This window comes from Ascaphus truei, chromosome 2, assembly GCF_040206685.1.
Source record: "Ascaphus truei isolate aAscTru1 chromosome 2, aAscTru1.hap1, whole genome shotgun sequence".
NCBI lineage: Eukaryota > Metazoa > Chordata > Amphibia > Anura > Ascaphidae > Ascaphus > Ascaphus truei.
In genome coordinates this window covers 165404409-165429820 of record NC_134484.1, presented here as the reverse complement: position 1 = coordinate 165429820, position 25412 = coordinate 165404409, and the positions used below count along the sequence as shown (strand labels likewise).

The following is a 25412-nucleotide window of genomic DNA, read 5'->3' as shown; positions in this document are numbered from 1 at the left end:
TCTACTTTTAGCCTTAGGCCGAGCTCATACACTCTTCTTGCTTGCAAGAGTGAGAGCTCCATCCGTGCAAGAGTGAGAGCTCCATCCGTGCCATGCTGCTGTAGCACAAGAGATCTGTGCTCATTGTATGGCAGGCGTTTGGGGGTGTGGCAGTCGCATCACGAAGCTTGTTAGCCCTCATTGACTGAACCAGCTCATGTGACGCTGACGTCACGCGGCAGTCGTCTGAGAAGACATTTAGGCTGCGGTCCCAGTCACCGCCACAGCGCACGGCTCGGCGTGCGCTGTGCTATCAAGCCCCGCCCCTCCAGTCCGGCCGGTCCCAGTCCCTACCTTGTCGCGCACCTTTCCCCAGCGGTGCGCGACAGGTTTTCAGGGAGGCAGGGGAATTTGACCTCGACATCTGCGAATCCAGCCAATAAGGGCGAACCAGCCGCGGGACGTCATGGCCACGCCCACGCAAACCCACAGCCACGCCCCCTCCCGTCGTAAACCTTCCCTCTCCCCCCAGACCGCAGATCGCGGTGTAGCGCTGTGCACGCGCCGCCCCCCCGCCGGGCGTGCGTGTCACCGTGAAGACTGGGGACTCAGCCTTATTGTCTTCTCAAAACGCTGCGTCAATGCGCTGCGTCGCCGGTCGGCGCGCAGGCACTTGGTTAACTACTGTAGCCAAGTACTGCATTGTCGCATGCTTCAGTGCTCAAATCAGAAATGTGTATGTGTAAGAATGGCACAACTTTAATAAGTATCTGTAGACATATTTTTTTCTGTTTGATAAAAAACCTAAATGCGCCATAGTTCAGCAAAAGCCATATGCGTGTAATCTAGTACTGTGGGGAATAGCATATATCTATTCAGCCATTTTTGTAATAAATCAGTGGAAATAAGATCCCAATTAAAGAGAGTGCTTTTTTAAAGGTATTTTTGTCATTACATGCGCTACGTTGGGAAAGGAATCCTTCCCCCAGATACCTTTTTATAGTGCAATAATACATATGCTTTATTTACTCTACTTTACTTTTATCATAATCCATTAATTTCCTTAGAAATTTGTATGCAGTTTTCTATTGTGAGGACATTTTATGGTAAAAGTATTATGTATTTTGTAAAGTCCTACATTTGTGTTTAGAATTTGACAATTATAGACATTCAACGAAAAATACAGAAATGCAAGGAGATTTTAGATCGAGACAGAGAAAGCATTATTTGGAGGGGGGTCTCATTTTTAATAGAGGTAGAGAGGCTTCTGGATTTTTAAACCATAAAATGTGAACATCAGTTTATATTAATAGAAGTCGATGCAATAATTTATTAAATGTCAGTTAAAGGTTGTGTAGAGGTAACAGAGTAAAATTACCAACATCACGGGCGGTAAGTAATAAAATACATTTTAAAATATCCCAACAGTGGCAATTTTAACCCTTTGTGTTGTGGATGTGCCATGGTTCTTTGGGTAAGTGACCATGTGATCGCTTGGGTGATCACATTGTTGCTACCTGCCCCCTATTATGTGAACGCAGGAGGAAGGTCCTGTTTAGATCAGGTTCACCATGAGTATACAAGCCACTGACATTCCCAGGACAGTGTAATGGCCACTGAGAATGTGATGGGGGCACTCAATGGGTTTTACTGGATATTTGACCAAATTTTAAACTGCTGTTGTGTCTAAAAAGTGCCAAGTAAATGCAATTTAAACATACATGTTTTAATGTAAATGGTACCCCTGAATAGAGGGATAAGAGCACCACAAATACACATAAAAGAGAACCAAAGCCTGAGTCTGGGTCATTTAAAAAAAACTTGCTATTGGTTGTTTTATTAAAACGTAATTTTAACTTAACTCTTATAACTGTACGTTAAAAAAAATGCAACATTGACATATTACTGTTTGCTGCTAGAGAAAAGTACTGTATACAGAGGAAGTGTTTCCAAGTACAGTACTATATTTGCTCAAATGCTTAATTTAAAATGTTAACCATGGTTTAAAGTAGCAATTCCTTCTTTTACTCCCTCCTTCCCCTTTGGTCTGGTTTTAAACAGGTGGGAGTGCTGCTTTTAAATGAGGAAGGATTTATGCAAGCTTGAGGAGTTGTGTTGCAATTATGACTCAGTGTTAAGATGAACATAAGTATGCATGGTGGTCACATGATCCTAGTACAGTATTAGGTGATCTGGTACTGATAATGATACAAGGACACAGATCTGGTCAATATAACTGAGATAATAAAGATACCAATGTCCTGTACAGGCCATCAGCTCAGTCCAGGTTTCAGTCTCCAGTTATGAAGACTATAGTATATACAAAGGCAGAATAGAGGCAAAAAAAACCCCCCACTATAAGGTTCACTACAAAGGTATTAGGTAAGGAAAGAGATTTTAAATATCTTAATTTATTGGTAAAGTTGATCAAAGAATGCTTGAAGGATATGTACAGAGACATCCTTCCAAACATATATTAAAACTGCAATTCAGTCTCTTTTTTTTATTATTTTTTTATTTATTTTTTTACTTCAATAGTTTCATGTGGGCAATCTCTAATTACCTAAAGAACTGCATAGCTGCCGGTCAATTCGTTCTCCGTCTATTGATCGGCAAAGTTTGGCGACATCTTTAAATATGGGGAATGAAAATCGTTGCTATAGGAACAAGCATGCTTGTTAAAATAGAATACAAGAAAATTGGTCTTTCAAAGTTGTTTTTTTTTAAAACAGAAAATGCTAAAAGTATTTTTTCTTACTACAGAACTGATTTATTAAAAAAAAACACACATGCAGGATATTGCCTGAACTAAGGAAAACATATTAGGTACTTGATGAAGCAGTGGTGAATCATTTTAAATATGTTGGTCATAACTGTAAACAAGGGTGGAACACAGGTTAACATTTTGATTTCACATTTCCTTTAAAGTAGCAATCTCACATACGCGTCTTGTTTTGGGGGGGAATTAACTTACCTGAATTGGGGGGTCCCCCAGAGCTGTTACGTTGTCATCAGGAGATGATAATGCCGCTTTCTATTGGCTAAATGTTTTGCCAGCAGACAGGGGAACCAGAGCTGGGAGCACAACGTACAACACATTTATACTCTTTTGATCTCCAAACTACAATACATCTAACATTATATTAAAACTCAAAAAACAATAGATTATGCTTCTGTAGCACTATGGGAAATGTGGCGGCTACTGAGTGTGTGTTGTGCTTTACCTGCGGCTCACAGGAGGCCTGAACCTCCGCTGCTGGGAGCCCTGGGTGTACCTGATCCGTCTGGTGTCAGCGCCTCCACCTGTGAGGGATCCTGACCGCGCTAGATAATGCCTTCACAGGACCCAATGCAATGGGACCCAATGTTTAATAACAGTTTACTGAACACAGGTACAACTAGATATATCATTAATCCACATAAAATATAGGCCTCGCAGGGCCCTAGCCCCTCCATGCCCTCCAACCGTAGTGTCCACCCCTGATGAGATTTCCCCAAAGTTCAGAGGGGCCCCTGGGCATCCAACCTCCCTGTTGTCCACAAGAGCCAACCCATCCAATGTGTGAGACAGCGCTGCCCACAGTAAATGAAAGTGCATGTTGTGAGGTACCTGCCCAGGTGCTCCAGCACCCGGGTATGGCCGAAAAGCAAAAGGGATCCACTGATCCAGCGGCGTCTATGTCAGCGAAGCCTCTGCGTGGTGTGAACTCCGGTAGGAGGGTCTCACCTTTGATAGTCTATGATAGTGCGGTCATGGTCCTGCCCCAGCACACAGTCCGTAAATCGCTTTGCGGCGTCTTCAAATGTCACTATACACTAACTGTATACAGCTGCAGGGGAAATTACCCTAGCTAGGGCTTTCCCTGTAGCAGCCACAAACTGATTAGGTGAGTGGGGCCTATCTTGGACCTAAAGGGTTAATCTGGCGTAGTCTGGATGCCACCAACACCAAGACCCTACCTTCCCTTTCTCTGTCCTGGCTCCAGTCCCCCTAACTGTCAGAATTCTAACTGCCATGCATCTCTCAGCCCTATTGGTTGCCTGGCAACATGTGGTCTGCACCCCCTGAGGCTGCTGGGACTTGTAGTTCCCCTGCTGTGCTATACTATAAATGGCCGCCGTTTGCTACTGCGCATCCTCCCCGCACTCTCCCCAGCCTCTGCTGCCTTTTGAAAGGTAAGGGGACAAACGGGACCAGGGGGACACAGGCTATACGTCTGTCATTTTGAAGGGTAAAAAAAACAAACTCCTGACAATGATTGTGAAATCATGAGAAAAACCAAGTTATTGTACACAATCTCACAAGAAGTTATTAACTAACCGCTTTGGGTAAGGTCAACGTATGAAGATCAAAAGAGCAGCACTTCTGAAATTCAATTTGTTTATAGCGCCAGTGTTTTTATCCTTCAGAATCTGAAACTTACAATGAACAAGTCACTGCATTGAAACTCCGAAATGTTACTTTTCTCAGCTTCTGTACAATGATAGTGACATTGTGCCCGTAAAACCTCATGCTACATTAGACACAAACGACAAAATGCATTAAAACTACACACAATTTTGAAAATGTCAACGCAATGTACTAGGTGGTATTCTTCAGTGTAGAAGGCATTGGTAAAGGTGTGTGAGACATCCCAGCTTTCATTCTATAACTACATCACGCATAATATCTCAATGCTTTTCCTGTTCCCATTATCTTATCAATATGATTTGTAATTTAATCACAAAACCAGGAGGAGGACCGGGTCAAAGTTTAGAACTCATAACTCTCTCAATTTCCATACTTAAACCACTAACAGCAACAGTCCTTGCTGATCACCAATTTCTTCTGCATTTTATTTATTACTTGCTTTAAGGGAGTTCCCCTTCCCCCTTCCAAAGCTGTCTTTATTTTTACAATAGGATGCTTTGTTCAGTAGATACAAGCGTTTGAAATATTACGTGTCCCAGAGGTTAGAATTAAGTTCTCCCCATAGGCTTATTGCAGTCCAAATGACACCATGGTAACCTAAAAAAAAAAATTTACAATAAGGAAAGCATTTTTTTTTTTTAAGAGAAGCAGGACATGTTCAAGAGGAACGAAACATACAGAGATCTGGGAAGGTATATTGCAGTGTCCTCCCAGGTAATGGATGGCAACTTTTCAAACAAGGATGGTAGACTTATGATTATTGGTTATGTCCACAGGGAAACAGTCTATTTGTTGCAAAAAAACTCTTAGTTTACATACCTTACTCTGCATGTCCAGCCCACCCAGCCCCCACTGCTAACCTAAGGAATTGAAGCGGTCTCCAACTTTTGGATTTTACAGTTCACCAAAATCCTGCAAAATTTGTGGCAGTTGGCAACTTAAATTGAAGGTATATTGAGGCCTAATTTGGACATGCTAATTGTGTTATCAGTAAGAACCACAAACTGCACCAGAATATCCAGAGGTGGTTTGGAAAGCACTGTTGGTTACGACTTGCTGGGTATGTCTGTCAAGGTCCAAGGATTTAAACATAAATGCATCTTCAATCAGCAATACTACTTTTTCATATGTAAAGCATGTGACAATGTATAATTCTACATTCTTACCTAAGATGGCAACCATATGGTGCTTCTGTTATAAATCTGTCAAAATCCTGATTGTGTGCCTAACATAATGGCCACTTCAGTTCGTGCAAGTCAGCAGCTACAATGTATCCTACTATTACCAAGGTAACATATTGTTACAGTTTACAGCTCACACTGCTGGGAACATTGGCAACAAATGATCATAAACCGGAAAGTGTTACAAATATCTTGCACTGCTTGTCAGGTGGGCTAAAACCTGCTATTGAAATCAAAAGATGCTTTCAAAACTCATTAAAGATGAGTTCAATTTTTAAAGATTCACTATCTAATACTACTGAACTGATTTTTTTATTTTTTTTATTTTGAAATATAAGATTGCAGATGTTTTTCTGCTCTAATGTAGCACCATTGAGGCAAAGCTTTTTCAGAGGGTTAGGGTGGTACACCTTCAGTTTAAAGCGTCAGTCAGCTATGATGCGCAGACCTGCATGCCCCCCTTCTGCGCATGCGCGACCTCCGTTCTGCGCATGCGCAACCTCGGCAGACATTGCGGGCCCCCTTCTCGGTAACGCCGTATGAGTGGAACGCCGAAAAGCAGGGCCCTACTGTACAGGCATACCCCGCATTAACGTACGCAATGGGACCGGAGCATGTATGTAAAGCGAAAATGTACTTAAAGTGAAGCACTACCTTTTTCCCACTTATCGATGCATGTACTGTACTGCAATCGTTATATACGTGCATAACTGATGTAAATAACGCATTTGTACTGTTACAAATAGTCTCCCTGCTTGCGCACAGCTTCGGTACAGGTAGGGAGCGGGTATTGCTGTTCAGGACGTGATGACAGGCGCATGCGTGAGCTGCCGTTTGCCTATTGGGCGATATGTACTTACTCGCGAGTGTACTTAAAGTGAGTGTACTTAAAGCGGGGTATGCCTGTATACACATTTGAAATATAAAGTCTCCTGTAGGCTAGAATTACGTTCCCCCAGAGCCCACTTCAGTATGATGTTTATCATAGTAATATCAAACTATATATTATGGGGTTTTGTAACAGTTCATCTCATATGGGCTTGTGGTGGGGATTACTGCTTTACTTTTTGGGTGCCCTAGGATGTACAGTAGGTACACTACGTCATGGGATCTGTGGCATGCCCTTTATGTGTTCATTTTACAAGGGAGACCACGCTCCGTGCAGAACACGATCTATAATGCCGGGAAATGGAGGAGGACTTTTGTTTCCGGATTAAGTGACGCTGGGATCGTGATCGCGATTTCAGAGGCTGTGGCAATCTAGTGTTGCGGCCCCTCCGGCAACTGAAGGTTAAAATTGCACCCAGATTAACTTGCTTTAATTGCATTTGCAATAGAAATCCAAAATGTCACACTGTATATTTGGAAGCCGCAACGTTTCTTGCAATTGTATGCTTTAACTTTTTACCTATTTGACTAGAACATGTAAATGATTGCTTATTTATATTTTGTCGGGTTACTATGTTCTTCAGTACGCCAGGTTTCAATGGGGGCTTGTTATTCTCGAAAGGAAACACAAGTGCACACCTACAAATTATTTTAAATCGAATGAATATTTCAAATTAGAAATGTTTCTTTCTAATTTCAATTATTTGTGTGTATAAGAAACGACAAGCAATAAGTCAAAGTTAAATTGACCTAACTAATCGGTTGATCCTTTGGCAATTGCTAAAACAATACCTCGGGCAGCAGGGACTGTATTGCTCTGATAACTACAATATAATTGGAAGTATACTGTAGGAAACTATGAATTGCATGACATTTGCATAAACTATATGCAAATGCCAAAATGACTTTTGTCATTTGGAGAATGTATTTGTAGTAAATCACACTGGTTAATAGTAACAAATCTATGTTATCCTTAGTTTTTACCTGTCTGCATTACTATATAATGTCTGCACATTTGTGCAAGTGGGGGTGACCAGTATGGCTGCATTTCGTCGCGTATTTATTTCTAGAAATATATTACAGTTCTTTGCATTTTTGGCAATGGAGATCTGGGAACCATATCAACAGTGTGACTGCAGTGTTGAAAACAATGATTCTGTGTGTGCCAGTAGATTAATTTTATCATTCTAGCACATTCACAAAGTGTTCTTATGACGTTGAGCAAATAACAGCTTGGGCCTCTAACTATATAACATAGGCATTTGTAGCCTTATTTCCATATTGTACCTCTGTTGTTGCTCTATAAAAAAAACAGGAATAGTTTGGAGATTCAATGCCTCCATATGCAGTAATGTTTTATGTCTGACTCCCACCTCCCACTGCACTGCTTATACTGTGCTGTTGAATTCCTGAGCGAGTTTGCTGAATGCTTGCTGGACCTACAGTTCTATTGATAGTGTTTTTCTCAAATCTCTCCTAGGGGACCGCTGGCCAGAACAGGTTTTAGAGATTGCTAATGCACACGGGTAAATACACCTGATATGTATATTGATATGATACTGGTTGGTTGCCTCAAAAACCTTATGTGACTAAGGACCCTGAGGAGAGGTTTTAGACCATATGTTTATACGGACAGATTTTGAATAATAATAATAATAATAAATATATATATATATATATATATATATATACACTCTATCTATATATACACACTCTATCTATATATATACACACACACACACACACACACACACACTATATATATTCTCTGAATCACCAACAACCCTTATGTCATATTATACATAAACTGAAATGTCTTTAAGAATACTTTTGGGATTTTGAATTTCCAACATTTTGACCATGATATTTTGCCAAAACTGTTCTACCATCACTGGGCTGTGTTTATTGCATTATCCCCTCTTAATGTCTCATAAATAGCTTCAAAATGTACAAATTAAAACAGGCACTTAATCACTAATCAATTATATGAACTAGTTCAAATTTGTTATAGGTTCCCATGCACTACATCCCACTCATGTGGGCCGTCAGTTCTAATTCGTTAAAACAATGAAAAAAGTAAACACTTATTATTTATTTATTTATAAAATATTTTACCAGGAAGTAATACATAGAGAGTTACCTCTCGTTTTCAAGTATATCCTGGGCATAGAGTTAAGATGACAAATAATACATGGTTACACATACAGTTACATAAGTGAACAGGGTATACATTATTTACAAGACATAGCGTGCACAGTTAGAGATAATATATATTATAGGTGTATGTAACAGTTACAGACCAGATTAAAATGTGAGACAGCTTTAGTTTTGAAAGAACTTTGACTGGTAGTGGATGTGAGAGTCTCCGGTAGATTGTTCCAGTCTTGGGATGCACGGTAAGAGAAGGACGAGCGGCCGGATAATTTGCTGAACCTTGGGACCATGAACAGTCTTTTGGAGTAAGATCTCAGATAAGTGCTGCATGTGGTAGGGGTGAGGAGCTTGTACAGATAGATGGGTAGCTTGCCCAGAAAGTATTTGAAGGCAAGACAGGAAAGATGAACTTTGCGCCTAGACTCATGTGATGACCAATCTAGTTTTTTGAGCATTGTGCAGTGATGTGTGTTGTAGTTGCATTGGAGAACAAAATGGCATATTGAATTGTAGAGGGTATCAAGTTTGCTAAGGTGGGTTTGGGGTGCCGTGCCATATACTATGTCCCCATAGTCGATGATTGGCATTAGCATCTGCTGTGCGATACGCTTTCTGACCAGTAAACTTAGGGAGGATTTGTTCCTGTAAAGTACACCTAGTTTGGCATAGGTTTTGGATGTCAGGGTATCAATGTGCATCCCAAATGTTAAAAGGAAGTCAAACCATATGCACAAGTATTTAAAACTAGTAACAGGAGTTAGGATTGTGTTGGTTCTGATCTGGAGCTCAGTCATTGGAAGCTTTAAAAATGTAGCGTTGGTCCCAAATACCATTGTTACAGTCTTGTCAGTGTTTAAAAACAGTTTGTTTTGGGAAATCCAATTTTCCAGTCTCAAAAAGTCAGATTGAAGTATGTGTTCAAGGTCGGAGAGGCTATCGCTGTGTGCATATAAGATTGTGTCATCTGCTAACGTGTATTGAAGCTCCCTTACAAGCTGTGGGAAGATCATGAGATGATGAACACTGAGAAGAGTTGAGGCCCCAGAACAAAGCGTTGTGAACACCACAGATGATATCCAAGGGGTTGGAGTTACAGCCTGAGATTATACAAATGACTCCACAAGTCATGTGACGTGACAAGTCGCCATGGCAATACGCGTCAAATGACGCGGCGGGGTCACGGGACGTAACGTCACATGACCCGCAACATAATTTGACGCTGTGTCCTTGGAGAGGGGTGCAAACTCTGCGGCTGCCGGGGAGGGGGGCGCAGCTCAAGAAGTTTGCGCACCCCTGGTTTACTGTATGGGCTGACCCTCTCAAGTGAGGACAGTAATATCAGATTGGAATTTCAGCTTCATCTCTTTCTGCAATGTTGTCCTTTTTCTGTAACAGGGATTTTCAGGGGAGAAAGGAAGTGTCGCCCTATAAAGAATTGTGTAAAACTTTTTTTAATTTTAGAGTAGATAAACTCTTTTAATGCAAATTCAGTTTTTCTGTTTCCATCGATAGTGTATTGTCTAACATTCGTATCAAAGTTTAACATTTTTTTTTTTACGTTTGTTCAGATCTATGCACGTTTATTAGACAGACTTGGCTAGCTATGTTCATACATAACTGTTGTGCATGAAGGGTGAAGAAAAGTCAGCAAAACACACCAGGGGTAATTCTATATGCGCAGATGTGGCTGTCCGAGCATTTTTCTGCGGGTATACTAATACATATTCCATTTAGGGCCTTATTCTATATACTGCGAAGCGGCCATTCTCTGACAAAAAAATCCCATTTGAGGTCTATTAGGAGTTTAGACTGAAAAATGCCCGTACAGCCACCTTGGCGTCTATAGAATTACCCCCTTGTGTGTTTTACTGATTTTTCTCCACCATCTTCGATCATGACAGAAATGTGTATGAGACATAGCTAGCCAAGTCTGCGTAATAAACTGTGTAAAGTGACTCCTCTCTTGCCTGCTCCATTTGCTTAATGTTAACCTTTCCCATGTTGCAAGCAGCCCTTTTATAAACAGTCATGTTCAAATTGATCCTGTTACTGTCATTTTAGTGCCAAAACCACCACCCCGTGAGGCAAACATTAAATTAGAGTTGTTTATATTATGGTAATTCACCATAGATTTTGGCACTGCCCGCCATAAGCTTGTTGCAGTCCTTACCAGCACTGAAGAGGTTAAGCATATTTTGCATGTTTACAACTTACTAACCAAACCCAACTAAAGAAGATGAGCACTTGCTCTATATAAAAAAAAAACTAGTGACATTATACGTAGCAACACCCCGTCAATCTTGAAAGACATTGGACAAATAAAGATTGACGCTTGTAGGAAATTCTGAGACAGTGACTAATTCTTTAGACGTCATGCAGATCTGAATTGTATTTTCTTGATTTCCATATCCTGTTTGGCAGGTAAGCAGACTGCCCTTACATCTGCACTATAACATTGGGTTGGGATAATAAACACTAGGTATTTAGAAGAGACAGTAAAGTATACAACTTCTGAGCACTGTAGAATCATGTTATGATGTTGTTATCATTTGTAATTGGGTTCCTGTTTAATGATATTTGGCACTTGTGGCATTTTAACTTTAGCCATCATTTTGGTAGCTAATGTTTCCTTGCTTAAAACTCCCATTTGATTTTAACAGCTACATTTTGGTTAAGGTTTCCTTTGCTTATAATACAACAGATATCTGCTGCACACTAGAAGTAATATATATAACAACATAATCACTGGTGCTCCTGCTTCAGGGAATCCCTGTCTGTACTCCAAAGTCAGCAAGCCAAATTAGAAGCAGGGCACTACGGATTTCTGCAAAAACAAAACTATTTATTTAGCCAATGTTTCGGCAGATACAACTGTCTTTCTCAAGTGTAGCTGGCATAATAACACCCCCAAGTGTCTCTTATTTATAGCCCAAACAAAGGTCGCAGGTGGCCCTCATTCTTTATCGGCCCCCTGGCGTCCTCCGCGTTTCTCTTGTTTATAAGACATACAGTATACAGTAAATGAGTCTCCTACTGATTATTTTGTTCTTACTAATTCCTAGAGGGGCCCCTAAAGCATTGCAGAACAGTATATTACATCCGCACTAAATGGATTTGCCTGGAACCATACAGAATGTTAGAGTTTTGCTTACCGAGGTATCCTGTCAATTTAAAAACCTATTCGTTAACTCCACCCCAGTTGTGAATGTCATTTGTATTTTAAGTAACATATTTGAAATATACATTGTGTGGATGTATCTATGAAACATTTACCTGTTTCTTTATTGTAGTTTCTCAATCAAATGCACAGTTTTTCTTTCATAGAGAAAATAGAAGCTATCCTTTCTTAAATGAACTTAATTTTTTTAATGCAGAGATGCAAATGATGCATGTATTCATATTCAGCCTTTTTTCACAATCATACTATAATGTAGGTGTCATCCATCATAAGTAAGACCATGAACTATCAATTTATTTAAGTGCTCTTTTTCTGTTTCCATTCAGAAATGAATCAAGATCAGAATTGTTACTAGGATTGAGATGCTTAAAATGTGCTTGTTTCTTTAAAATATTACATAGTTTGTGAACCAATTTTGTGCTCTTCTGCTAAATATAATGTGTCCATCATTGATCATGATTGGAATGGTTATTGTAATTGTTTCTGTGTGTGAATTTGATTTTGGATATCTGAAGTTTGGTTTTCAAATATCAATTTGCTTATTTTCTGCGTCTCTGTCAGGGCTATGCTAATATTGTTCTGACCCGATGGAGACATTTAAATCCGGACCACGCTCCCACTGAATGATTTCCAGGAACTGGGTGTCTTGACATAATCCTTGACATCTGGTTGCCTTCTTGCTTCTGTTTCGAGTTTGACACATTGATCGCTCAGTAAATTGTATATTGTAGTGCTGGTACTGCTGTCTGTAATGTTCAGATTACACTCTGCATAGCATATTTCCACTTTGCCTTTCAGGAGATTTCCTGTAATAATATTTTATGTATGTTTCCTTTTCAGATATCATATTAGACTGTTGAGATTATGCAGCTTTATGGAGACATTAAAAGTGCACTTTAGGAATTAGCTAACTCGTATATCATTTTGCGTCCACTTTGTGGGGATGGATTCAACACCATGTTCACATGTTTCAGTTGTAAAAAAAAAACAAAAGTGATTGTGGTTTTCAATACCAACCCTCCTTTCCTTCTCTTACACTATACCCTCTGGTTGTAAACTCAGTCTTGTACACACAACATTATCTAAATTGTTTGAATTCTTTAGATGCCAAAGGAAGCTCACTTCAGTATATACGTTTGCTGATCAGGCCTCAAATTACAGACAATAAAGAGGAAATAAACGCTAATACTGTAGCTCACAACAGACCGTGCTGATAAATAGAAAATACTCCCCAATGTACAGTTCAAAGGTATTTTTACTGAATTCTGAAATAGCAAAAACACCAGGTCTTGACGGGATTTCGACATCACACATTAGATTTCTATGTCCTGGAAATGGATCTCACAAGTGTACAAAGCATGAATCTATGTAACTGTAATCCCATCATTTAATTACCATCCTTTATTTTACATATTCACTTGATCAGTACCAGGATTTCTCACTGTTTCTTGATTTGGTAGATGATTGAAAAAAGTCCATTGCAACACCAATATCATCCAGCTTTACAATATCGCCCATGCCTGATTGGCTGTCCAACTAGTGTCCATTTTTTTCCACTGTCCCCTATTTCCTGGGTACAACACTGGAAGGGTTAATTCATACAGACCTTGACTAATCGGCTGCACCTGAGGTAGAGTCAGGCTCTGATAAAGAGTCCAAGCTGCAGACTGGGAGGAAGTCGTTGCTGACAGGACGAAGAAGCACACAGCACTCCTGCAAACTGGAGCATTTTTAGTAGCAGGACGCTTTATGTTTTGTGGTCGCAGCTTCAAGGTAAAGCAACTGCAGTGTTAAGTCAGTTAAACACTGTGCTGGTGAGTAGTAACCAGCCAATAGGTTAGTGCAGCGGTGTGCAAAGTGGGGGGCGCTAGATTTGGTGGGGGGTGTGGCTGTTACAGAGACCCCACGCTTCCCCTAAGGCATTTAAAATAAATGCCAGGGATCAAGTGAGATCTCTGTAACTTCTTAATTTACCTTGGATCCAACGACGCATCTCCATGGCAACCGGCATCATGTGATGTCACACAACCCTGCAACGTCATTTGACGCCGGGGAGGGGTTTGGGGGGCGCGAGCCGGTGGGGAGAGGAGATATTGGGGCGCATGAAGGCTTTTATGTCTTTTTTTTTTGTTTGTTTGTTTTTTTTTAGTTAAAGGGCCAATGCCCTATCAGCTAAAGACAGGTACCCTGTACATTGAATAAACCTCAAGACGTTACCTACTCAACCTTCACTGATACCTTTTATGCTTGAGAGAGGTTCAGATAACAGACAAGGAGGGTGCAATGTGTGTGTGTACCACCCTCCTTGTATGTTGTCTGAATATATATTGCATATTGCAATATATATATTGCAGAATAAATGAGTTCTTCAGTATTAGGTGATACCTTTTTTATTTGGACTAACAATTTATGTCATAGGACAAGCTTTCGAGAGTTTTCCTCTCTTCCTCAGGTCAAGCAATACGGATATACAAAGGTTTCTGTGACTCAGACAGGGACAGAGAGGCACTGGAGGGGTGTTAAAACAGAGATAAGGAAGGTTAGAATTAGGGATGGGAGGGGGCAGTACATCTTGTTTTGGTGTCAAAGAGTCTTCTCATTCTGAGCTCAAATGTTTTCCGTTCTTGGGTGCTTTTAAACATTCCATTGAGGATTTTGATTTTTAAATCATTTATGGAATGATCCGATTGTGAGAAATGATGTCCCACTGGTGAGCAGTATCTTCCTTCTTCGTGGTGGAGTATAGCGTGTCTGTGCATATTCATTCTGCCTTGTAGTTTTTGGCTGGTTTCCCCAATGTAGCAACCTTGGTCACATTTGTTGCATTGAATCATATACATATCATTGAATCATATACCTGGATGTGCAGCTGTATGATCCTTTAACATTGATTGTTCCATGGTTGTGACTGACTGTGGGATCTTGGCATATATGTTTGTAGAGTTTGCAACGTGTGTAGTTTCACGGTTTTGTGCCATTATCAGTGTCTTTAAGTTCGTTATGAAGTTTTCTGTTGACTAATTTTTGTTTGAGGTTTGGTGGTTGGCGGAACACAAGAATGGGAGGTTTGGGAAATATTTCTTTTGAAGAGGATGTGACATTAAAAGAAATCTTTCACTTCTAAATGGTTAAAGCTCATTCCTTTGCACCTTCCACACCCATGGGAACTTGCATCCAGGATGATTGCGACAAATCTAATACAGAGTGCTTTTCCTGGTATTATACCGGTTAATAAGAGCTTCAATCAGACTTAGAACTATGCAACTAATTTTGACAGATTTATTATAAATCATTCTTCCTGGTAATATACAGGTTATTAAGAATCTATTTTAGTGTTGGGACCCTTGAGACGTGGTCTGCCTTGGAGGGGCTCAAGGGCTGACAACACTTTGGCCAAAGGGTTAAACTAAAAGACTATTTTATTCAAAAGATATATATGTGTGAATATATATATATATATATATATATATACATATATTTATATACAATATATATATTTATATACAATATATATATTTATATACAATATAGATCTGCGCCTGTGTGGAGATGTCAGAGAATGAGGTGGAATGAATATATTTGAAATTGTAAGTATTGATTACGTAAATATATTAACCAATATACATTAATAAAACATAACAAATAGATGTCTAACCATATTAAATTAAAAAATATATATTAAAAATAAACATATACGGTGCTGTGGAACCTCCTATAGGTGCACAATACAAGCTGTCCATTTGAGTCCAAAAGCAATGTCCAATGAAGGGGAAATAAAAATAAAGCACTATCAGGAAACAGGCAGCTTCTTCAACGAGGGTGCAATGACCTCCCTCACCACCTGCATAGAAAAAAAGAAAAGAAAAAAAGCGCCGATTCCTAGTGCATTACTGTGCAATAAAATATTTAATTTCCCAAAAAGGCTCATAAAATGAACTCACAAACATAGGTAAAAAGCATGTTATGAGATAATACATATTATCTCATAACATGCTTTTTACCTATCTATGTTTGAGCCTTTTTGGGAAATTAAATATTTTATTGCACAGTAATGCACTAGGAATCAGCGCTTTTTTTCTTTTCTTTTTTTTATATATACAGTGTGTGTGTGTGTGTGTTTGTGTGTGTGTGTGTGTGTGTGTGTGTGTGTGTGTGTATATATGTGTGTGTGTGTGTATATATATATATATCTATCTATGTCTATATATATCTATATCTATATCTATATATCTCTCAAACACACAAAAAAGTATGTTGCTCACACTATATGTAAGTGGTAAAAGCAGTCCCCTGAATCACTCGGGGACTGATATACAAGGGTTCAATGGCTAAAACAGTGTTGAGAGAGGAAAAAAAAAAAACAGATATGTACTGTCACTGTCCCCTGGCTTCAAACACTTAACACCCTACCTTATCTACAGTACATATCTGTTGTTTTTTTTTTTTTGAGATCGGGAGTGAGTGGGGAGATTTGGGGTGTCGGGGGTGTCACGGGTGTCGGGGGGGGGGGTCACAGGTATCGGGGGGGAGATTGGGGTGTCGGGGGGGGGGGTCACGGAGGCCGGGAGAGATTGGGGCGAGGGGGGATCATGGAGGCCGGGAGAGATTGGGGTGAGGGGGGGTCACAGGGGCCGGGAGAGATTGGGGTGAGGGGGGGGTCACAGAGCCCGGGAGAGATTGGGGTGAGGGGGGTCACTGAGGCCGGGAGAGATTGGGGTGAGGGGGGGTCACGCAGGCCGGGAGAGATTGGGGTGAGGGGGGTCACTGAGGCCGCGAGAGATTGGGGTGGGGGGGGGCGGATGGCCCGATGGGAGGGGGGGGCGACAGATGGCCCTGCAGGGGCCTGAGGCAGACGGGCGTGGAAGGGGCTGGCTGCCGGAAGGGGGAGGAGTGGAAGCGCTGAGGAGGGAAAGTTGCTCAGAGAGCCAGAGGCGGGGTAATCTCCCCCAACAACATGAACCCGCTTCCGGCTTTTTTTTTTTTTTCTCCAGCGCGAGCGCGGGAAAAACAGCAGCACGAGCGCGGGAAATTTAAAAAACACACGTGTGCTGCTTGGGCCAATAGTTACTCGCCCGGGGGTTAAATCCACATGCCCCGGGCGTGTAAATGTATATAATTGTCGAACACTATATATAATATATATATATGTGTGTGTGTGTAACGGGTGGACCCCCTTGGCTGACCCACCCAATCTCACGTTGGCCCGTGTGGTCTAACCAGTCCCCATTACGTGTTCGTGTCGGGTGGTGCACCTGTAGGCAACAGGGCTCCTGAGTCTCCCACTTGATGGTATTAGGGGATGTCATCCAGACAGGCAGCTGAGGTAGTGTGTGCGAGTCCTACCTATATCCAGTGCAACGCCTCCACCTCATCAGGATCTGTGCTTCCGCAGGGAGATGGTCCTGGTGAGGAACTCCTTCGTGGTGGTGCCATCCACTGCTGAGTAACTTCACACTCACACAGTGGAGGTATATGCGAACAAGACATCTTTATTGATGGTATGGGCAAGCTGCCCCTCACAGCTAACAGCTCAGCCACTCATCTCTTTGTAGCACTCCATTAGGAAGGTCCCTTCTCCTCTAATAGAGCTGCTTTCCACCTTTTCTCTCAGAGAGATTCCCCAGCTTCTCTGGCTGCTGTAAGCTCCTCTCTTGAGCTCCTTTGTCTCTCTCAGCTCCTCTAACTCTGCTGCGTATGCTCACTGACTCACAGCTAGCATGAGACACTGCAACACTGTTTCAGACCTTCATGTGCCTCTCACTGAACAGAGGCAGCACAACAACAGGAAACTGAACTTCTAACTTTAGGCAGTGCTGTGTCTTATATCACCCCCCGGAGAACAAACATGCTCTGTATCACTAAGTGGGAACACACTGCATGTTGTCACTTCCTTTGGGGACATATGACACCTCACCAGGGTGTGAGGGCAAACCTCATTGATTGTTGCTGGCAATCCGGCATACTTACCAGGTTTACTGCCAGCATGAGAGAGAGATATGTACACCAATCTTAGACATGGCTACATATATACATATATATATATATATATATATATATATATTGTGGCAGGATGGCCTCGCGGCGGGGTCAGTAAGACGCTAGACACGATGGGAAACGTTAAACTATAGTGGTTTATTAGCCACAACCAAAATAAAGTACGGGTGCACTGTCCCTTTAAGAAACTACTTTCTAGAAATGAAAGCCTAGTCCCGTTAGGGAAACTAACACACTTCTTGAGCCCTTACTAACAGGGCAGCCAACTAATCTGGTTATGCCCAAAACATATGCTACACAAAGGATAACATATAAGTATAATAATAAAGTCTTATCTGTGTTGCAGCTCCAACAGGAGTACGGTTCCGGGGAGCAGGCTGTGTCCAGCCTCGCAGCAATCTTTATCCTGGGTTGGGGTCCCAGCTGGTCCCAGCAGCAAAGCTCCTCACAGGACTGGGGAACCAGAGCAACAGCTACGGCTTCCTAGCCGGGAGAATTCTCTCCACCCTCACGTGGAAAAACAAGCTCACCTTGTGTGAGCAACTTCCTTCTTTTTAAAGCACTTGTTTCACTGATGAGTTCAGCCCCTGCTTAATCAGTTTTCAGCTGTGCTTTCTCTCTCTGAAGAGATTAACGCTCTGTGTACTGGCTGCAGCGTCTCTCCATTCACTATTCCAGCCTAATGACTCAGTGACTCTGTCATAATATATATATATATATATATATTATGACAGAGTCACTGAGTCATTAGTCACTGAGTCATATATATATATTTCGAGCCAAAAAACAGCCCTTCATCAAGAGCTAGTTTTTGGCTCGAAAAGTCACTCAGATATTATGTATCTGTGACACTGACATGCTCTCTCTCATAAGTATGCAGTATCTCAGACACTCCTCCTCCACCTGCCACAGTATGCATTGAGAGCAGCGACGGGTAGGAAGGGTTGAGAGTACAGGAGGGCTCTGTCGTCTCTGACTAGCTCCGTCCCCAGCCCTCCTGCTCTCTGATCCCCTCGCTCTACCTCACTGAGCTGCGTGGCAGTGACTTCACCTGTCAATCGCTGCTGCTGCCTGTTCCAGCGCGCAGATCCGACTTCGATGTTGCAGTGGTGATTGACAGGTCAGTCATCACTGTACATAGCACAGGTGCCAGCGGGAAAATTTTATGTGATCGGGTGCCTGGGGTTTTTCCATCCGTGTGTATATATGTGTCCAGTCGTTTGTGAAAGTGGTATTTGCACCAGTATTATTAGAGGTGTTTCTTAAGAGTACAATTCATGTGTACTGTATTAATGTAAGTACATCCAAAAGTTGTTTAGGGCATAGGCTAAGATTACCGTTTCAGTAGGCTTGTGGGGTGTGCTGCAATGTGTTTTCAATGCCAGTGTGTTCATAAGCATTGTCCACAGCAAGATAACCAGTTCCCACTATGGAACACTTTTAATACTCAACACTTTATTTTCATACAGGTTAATATTACAGATTTCTATTTTGTTTTTCTTCAAAATAGGGTATATCGTAGCAGTGCTCAATCCTTGTCCACATTGTTTATTAACCTACCGACTTCTACATACATCTCTCATCTCCCAATTGCAGTTTCAAAACAAAGGGTTAATTCTAAATAATTTTCACTCATTATCAATCTCCAGGAAAAGCATATATTAAATAGGTATTTCAAATATATCGGTATTTCCAGACCCCCAGAACAATTAAGAAAACTGTGACATGACTGGAAGGTGATGGCCCTTTAGGAGGATATGAGTGATTAGTGAATTATGAAAGGCAAGTGAGGGTAGGGAGATGGGTGTTTAGGGGTTTAAAAGAGGAACAGGTAAGGGTAACACTTAACTGATCCAGAAGCTGGGAAGTTCCCGTCCGGATCTGTTTGGGTATAATTTATTTGGGTAGGATGTGAAGGATATATTGTTTGTCACAGCTTTGGCTGGTAGGCAATATCAGATTGCTCGTGGACTGAAGACAGCATGGATGTGGGGGTTTATATGGTGGGGAAGGCAGTGGCAGGCCCTGGCTAGGGCAGTTGTCCTATCGCTGTCCTTCCAGTGACCATGGTTGGTTACAAAGGGGTACCTACTAGGCCTGATAGCTAGTGGGTTTAAGTGGTGGTTGATGTGGTTTCAAGGGACCCTGGTGGTTGGACAATCTGGTCAGGCAATATTTGGTGATGTTGTGGCGATTTACCTCTGATTTGGTGACTGACCATTTTCTCATTCCTTTTTTAAGTACAACTTTTTTTTCTTTATCGCAAATACTCATTATAAATTACACTGCTGTAGCCTCTCACAAAAGTAGCAGCAGTCTCTCGCAAAAAAAGGTTGCATTTATTTTAGTGTTTAAAAAAACAAACATTTTTTCACATCTTAACAAACATGTTTTCTACAACAGATGACAGAGAAGCCCAATCCTACATCCAACATGACAAAAATACACAGTAAAATACTTGTATATTCTCTTGAAAAAGAGTCATTTAGTTTAACCCTTTGGCCAAAGCATTGTAAGCTTGCGAGCCACGACAAGGCCGACGCTGTTCGCAAGTCCTAACACTACCAGATAAAATACTAATAAACCTCTATTAGGATTAAAATTCTCATTTACTGTACCTCTATTATGAGGGAGAAAGACCACATTGGATCTGTATCCAGTAGAATGAAAGGACCTACTAACTTGGGAAGTGGGGGAAAGGGCGGGCTTAAAACCTGGGAAGGAGGAGCCACTAACCTCCAACAGCTGAAACAGCTCCTAATAGAGGTAAATGAAAATTTTAATCCTAATAGAGGTATATTAGTATTATATTTTGTAGTGTTAGGAATTGCGAACAGGATCTGCCTTGTCGTAGTTCGCAAGCTTACAATGCTTTGGCCAAAGGGTTAAATTAAATGACCCTTTTTCAAGACAATATACAGTACAAGTTTTTGACTGTGTATTTTTGTCATGTGAGATGTAGCATTGGGCTTCTCTGTCGTCTGTTGCATACATATGCCACGCTCAATAGCAGTCCTTTTTGGGGTTCCCAAAAAGAGCTTGCTGGGGTTTTGTTAAACATGTTTTATAGCCAGAATCTGCACAGCATTTCTAATTTAATACTAAATGTCAGGAAAATTGCAGCAAAAACAGGGAATGGCTTATGCACGGATATTTTGGTGGAGTAAGGACGGAGAGAGAGAAAAGTGCTTGGGATCACTATTGTAAGTCAATCAGTTGAAATATATCTGGCGCACATATTACTTGAATGAATAGGGTAAATAGCCAGTGCTAGCTGGACCAGGGGATGTCCTGATGTTCCCATATATAAGCACAGTAGAAAAGAAGATCCTGGCACTCGGTCTTTGCAAAATGAAGATTTAATCACAGCCAAAAAGTCCAACGTTTCAACTGCACATGCAGTCTCTCAAGGTGAGGGCTATGATTACCACATAAATACACACACACACACACACACACACACACACACACACACACATACATACCCCTTACCTTCCTTACAATGATGTACTGCAGCTGGTAAACTGGTGCGAAAGTCAGACCCCACAGTGATGTCATGGGCGCGGCACATGCACGCGGCACACCGTCAAAACACCCAGCATCACTGCAGTCCTCCGAGTTCCTCCCCCTTATGTTGCCATAGTGACAAGATGTAAACAAATACACCAAGTCTCATGACAAGACGCAGCACAACAGATAAAGGCAAAAACCCAGCAGTATAAACAGACAAAAGAAACATCTAATAACCTATGTACCACCATAAATTCCCAGAATTAAAGGTGTAAAACCCATAAGAGTATAAAAAGCAGACATATACCACAAAAATAAATATATGTAAGTGTAGCCCCGGTCTCTTTTTGATCCCAGAGACCCCCCTCCTTGCGTGCCATGTGGTCGCGGGTGCCGCCGGAGGCAGCGACGGACCCGCCGGCCCGACGAGAAGGTGGGGGCCGGAGCAGGGAGCGCTCCGAGGACTCACGGCACACCCGGCTAGCGGGGGCCGCCATTACCGATGCACGCGCATGCGCCGTGATCGCGTGGGAGCAGCTAGGGAGTTGCGGTGGCCATTAGGGACTCGCGCATGCGCAGGACATGCGCGCACGCAGCCCCAATGGTATAGAGGCCTCCACGGGACTACAAGTCCCATGAGGCTTAGGTCCAAAGGCCCCAGGTGTCCGCAAGTGGCCAATGAGAGGCCAGGACTCCCTAGAGCAGGGATTGATGCATTTCTCGGGCTGAGGGCAACGGCAGTTGGAGCTGGGAGCAGGAAGGGGGAGGCAAGTGGCTCCTACACAATGTAAGGTGATCCCCAGGCCCCAATCCCCTATTAGGGTAGTGTGTTGGTACTGAGGGACGACCCCTAAGGTAGGGACCCTGCCCTTAGGTGTAGGTGTGGGGGTGTGTGTGTGGTCTTGTCAGTGTCACAGCTGTCCGTGCTGGCAAGAAGGCACAGTGTGAGTGCAGTGGGTTGCTGCAGGTATTTGGCTGAGTGCAGTGGGTTGTCGCAGGTTAAGCAGAGAAGCTAGTGAGAGGGGATCCGGGAGGTGAAGGGAGAGGTAGTGTGGGTGCAGTGGGTCAGTGACCCGCCTGCATAGGACAGTTCTTCCCCGCAGGCCCCTAGGAGTATCCCTGAAGTCACCTTAGGTTGCCGTGCTGCAGGGAAGCCCTATAGTGGTAGCGAGCATCACCCCTTACTGAGTACCAATTGGGGACAAAGCACAGAGTTGCGGTTGTGGTGAGTCGTTTGGGACCAGACGGCTGGACACTGAGACCCAGGAGGCAGGCCGCTGATTCGTCTGACCCTTTGCGAAGTTGTTGCCGGTCACCGCCGTGACCGGAAGGTATTATTTACATCAAGTGCACCAACACCGGTCAACAGGCGCTGATCCCGCCTTAGACGTAACTCTTTGGGGACACTAGCGAAGTGGCCAAAGGACTGAGCCTATACCAATATAGTACTATACATGGACACGGTGTGTGGGGCACGCGGTGAGAGGATGGAGACGTTACTCCTGATGAGAGTGGCCGAGCCACTAAGGTTATATGGAGTTATAGTATAAGGTTATATGTTATGCGTTGATTGCTATAATATAGAGTGATAAGGTTACCATGCATTATTACAGTAAAACTGGTTGCATTCATATGTGTGTTGTTGTATTTCTTGCCCAGGGGAATCTCACATCACGGGGATCCTGGGTAAGTGGAGGCGCTGCTCTAATAAGTGTTACCCCAGGCTCCCAGCTAGCGGAGGCTCAGATCTCCTGGAGCCACAGGTTGTGTACAGTGACCAGTAGTCTCTTTGGGAGCGTCAGAAAAAGAGCTACATAAGTGTAAATGAACAATAAATATGTGAACATAGTTCAATAAATAGTACCCATAAGACTAACAAGACAACAATGACAAACAACACACAGACATACATAAATGAAGTGTCTAGAGGATAAGACCAACTATTAAAAAACAATAAGTCATCCCAGAAAGCATATATATATATACATGAATGAAAGTTCCATTATAACTGCCAATGAAGTGATAGACTTAACGGAGGTGTCAAACGCGCAGATCCATCGCTGTAACAACATAATCATCGCTTGTCGAGAACATTTTAAGTTAAGCAGTTCGTTGAGTCCACCGCAATTAGACGTTCTCAAAAAATGTATTCAATATGCCTCACGTCTAAGCAGTGCTGTATCCCTGTCAATAGCACCTCTACATAATGGTATTATCTCAATTCCCATGACCCTCATAGCTGATATAGGATGTTTGTGCAGTACACAATGTTGTACAAGAACTGTGGGCTCAGTACCTTTCTTAATAACACTCTTGTGCTCAATAAACCGTTGCTTGAGCATCCTTGTCGTCTTACCGACATATAAGAGCCCACATGGGCACTTAATAAAGTATACAACATGTGTAGACCTACACGTGATCCTCTGCTTAATAACAATATTCCTTCCAGTATGAGGATGACAGAATGTATCCCTTATACAGAGACTATTACATATAAAACAACTGCAACATCTATAGTTACCTGGCTTACGCTGACTCAAAAAATGTTTATTCTGATAATATTTTTTATCATCAGATTTTATCAATTTGTCAGACAGATTCTGTCCCCTCCTGTATGCTAGCATGGGGGGTTCCTGACAAATATCACCTAATATTTGGTCATTTTTGTAAAATATGCCAGTGTTTAAGTGTACAGAGGTGTGTACGACGTATTGCGCATGTGCGGACCTCCATCGCGCCCGTGACGTCACTGTGGGTTCCGACTTTCGCGCCAGTTTACCAGCTGCAGCACATCATTGTAAGGAAGGTGTGTGTGTGTCTCATAGCCCTCACCTTCAGAGACACTGCATGTACAGTTGAAACGTTTTTGGCTGTGATTAAATCTTCATTTTGCAAAGACCGAGTGCCTGGATCTTCTTTTCACTATTGCAGGGTCATACAAACGTCAAGTGCATTCATTGCAGTTTGTAGTAAGACATTTGTTAATACAACTGTTATTGTTTTATTATAGTATCAATTCTAGTGTACATTATAATAGTGTAGAAGTATAAATGCTTTTAAAAAATGTATATTTTAGTTTTACAAACCGCTATTTATATTCAATTTATAGTGATATATTTTTCCTTGTAACAGAATGCCACGCATTTTCTGATAGGAAAAAAGTTGCTCCTTCGATAGTAAACCCCTGGGAAACCCTGAATCTATGCTATGTTAAAACATAAACAGACCAGTGCACATCAAGATGGGCTGAAGGCCCTGGAATTCATGTGCTACAACACTAAAGTGTAATAGCTGCTGATGAACACTTCTCAAGGTTTTGTGAAAGCCTCACAAGAAGATTTCTACATATCTTCCCTATGTGTCTCTTCTGCACTACTAAATACAGGCTTCGGGCCTCCGTTTGCGATTTCACAGTAAACTTCTAGCTAGTGTGGCAGTGTCCATGTAGGAACAGTCAATCCTAAAAAAATTCTGGTTAAAAAGCAGAGACTGGTTAAAAAAAATATTAGATTTTGACTTTCCTCATTATCGCCCAAATTTGTGGGAACGTTTTCAGCCATAAGCCATCTGGAAAACCATTCAGTCACCTTGACTGTAAATTGTGGGGTGAAAGAAATGTTTGACATTTTTTACCAAATATAATCCATGTTCTAGCATGCTGAAGGCTTTTATATCCTGTAGTTTGACAAACTGTTTATGCTTCCTTGTATGGATTTAAGTAAATCTGACATTTTTCAGTAATTTAAGATGCAGAACTTTTTCACTGAAAGGAAATTCATGTTTTATGGATGACAGGATAAACAATCCCTTTATGATGATCGATCAAGTAACAATTATGGTACTAAAGTACCGTTAAGTGCTCACCGATGAACAATGAATGGTTCTTAATGTAAAATCTTATGATTGCTAACCTCATTGCTATTTCAGTCCCTTTTGCTGATTTAATACGTATTTGGATGGTGTAAAATGAAAACCGCAGTTCAAGTAACACTGAGGGTTGAAGGAACAAAACATCCCAAATGTATTGTTGATTAAAAAGTGTGAATATCATGCTTGTTTTTTCCCCCTCTTTATACAAGTGTACATAACATCAACAAATGCAGTGAAATATTTATAG

General features: G+C 41.8%; 1 protein-coding gene across 5 annotated transcripts in view; it reads left to right on the top strand.

The window, feature by feature from the left end:
• Positions 1–25412, top strand: part of MBP (myelin basic protein) — a 202302-nt gene that overhangs the window by 2322 nt on the left and 174568 nt on the right. Inside the window, exon 1 of one of the 5 annotated variants that reach the window (XM_075585508.1) lies at positions 13360–13564. The exons of the other annotated variants lie outside the window; for them this stretch is intronic. The gene's annotated coding sequence lies outside the window, so the exon portion shown is untranslated. Of the gene's footprint in view, positions 1–13359; positions 13565–25412 lie in introns of those variants that run through there. 5 annotated transcript variants of the gene reach the window in all.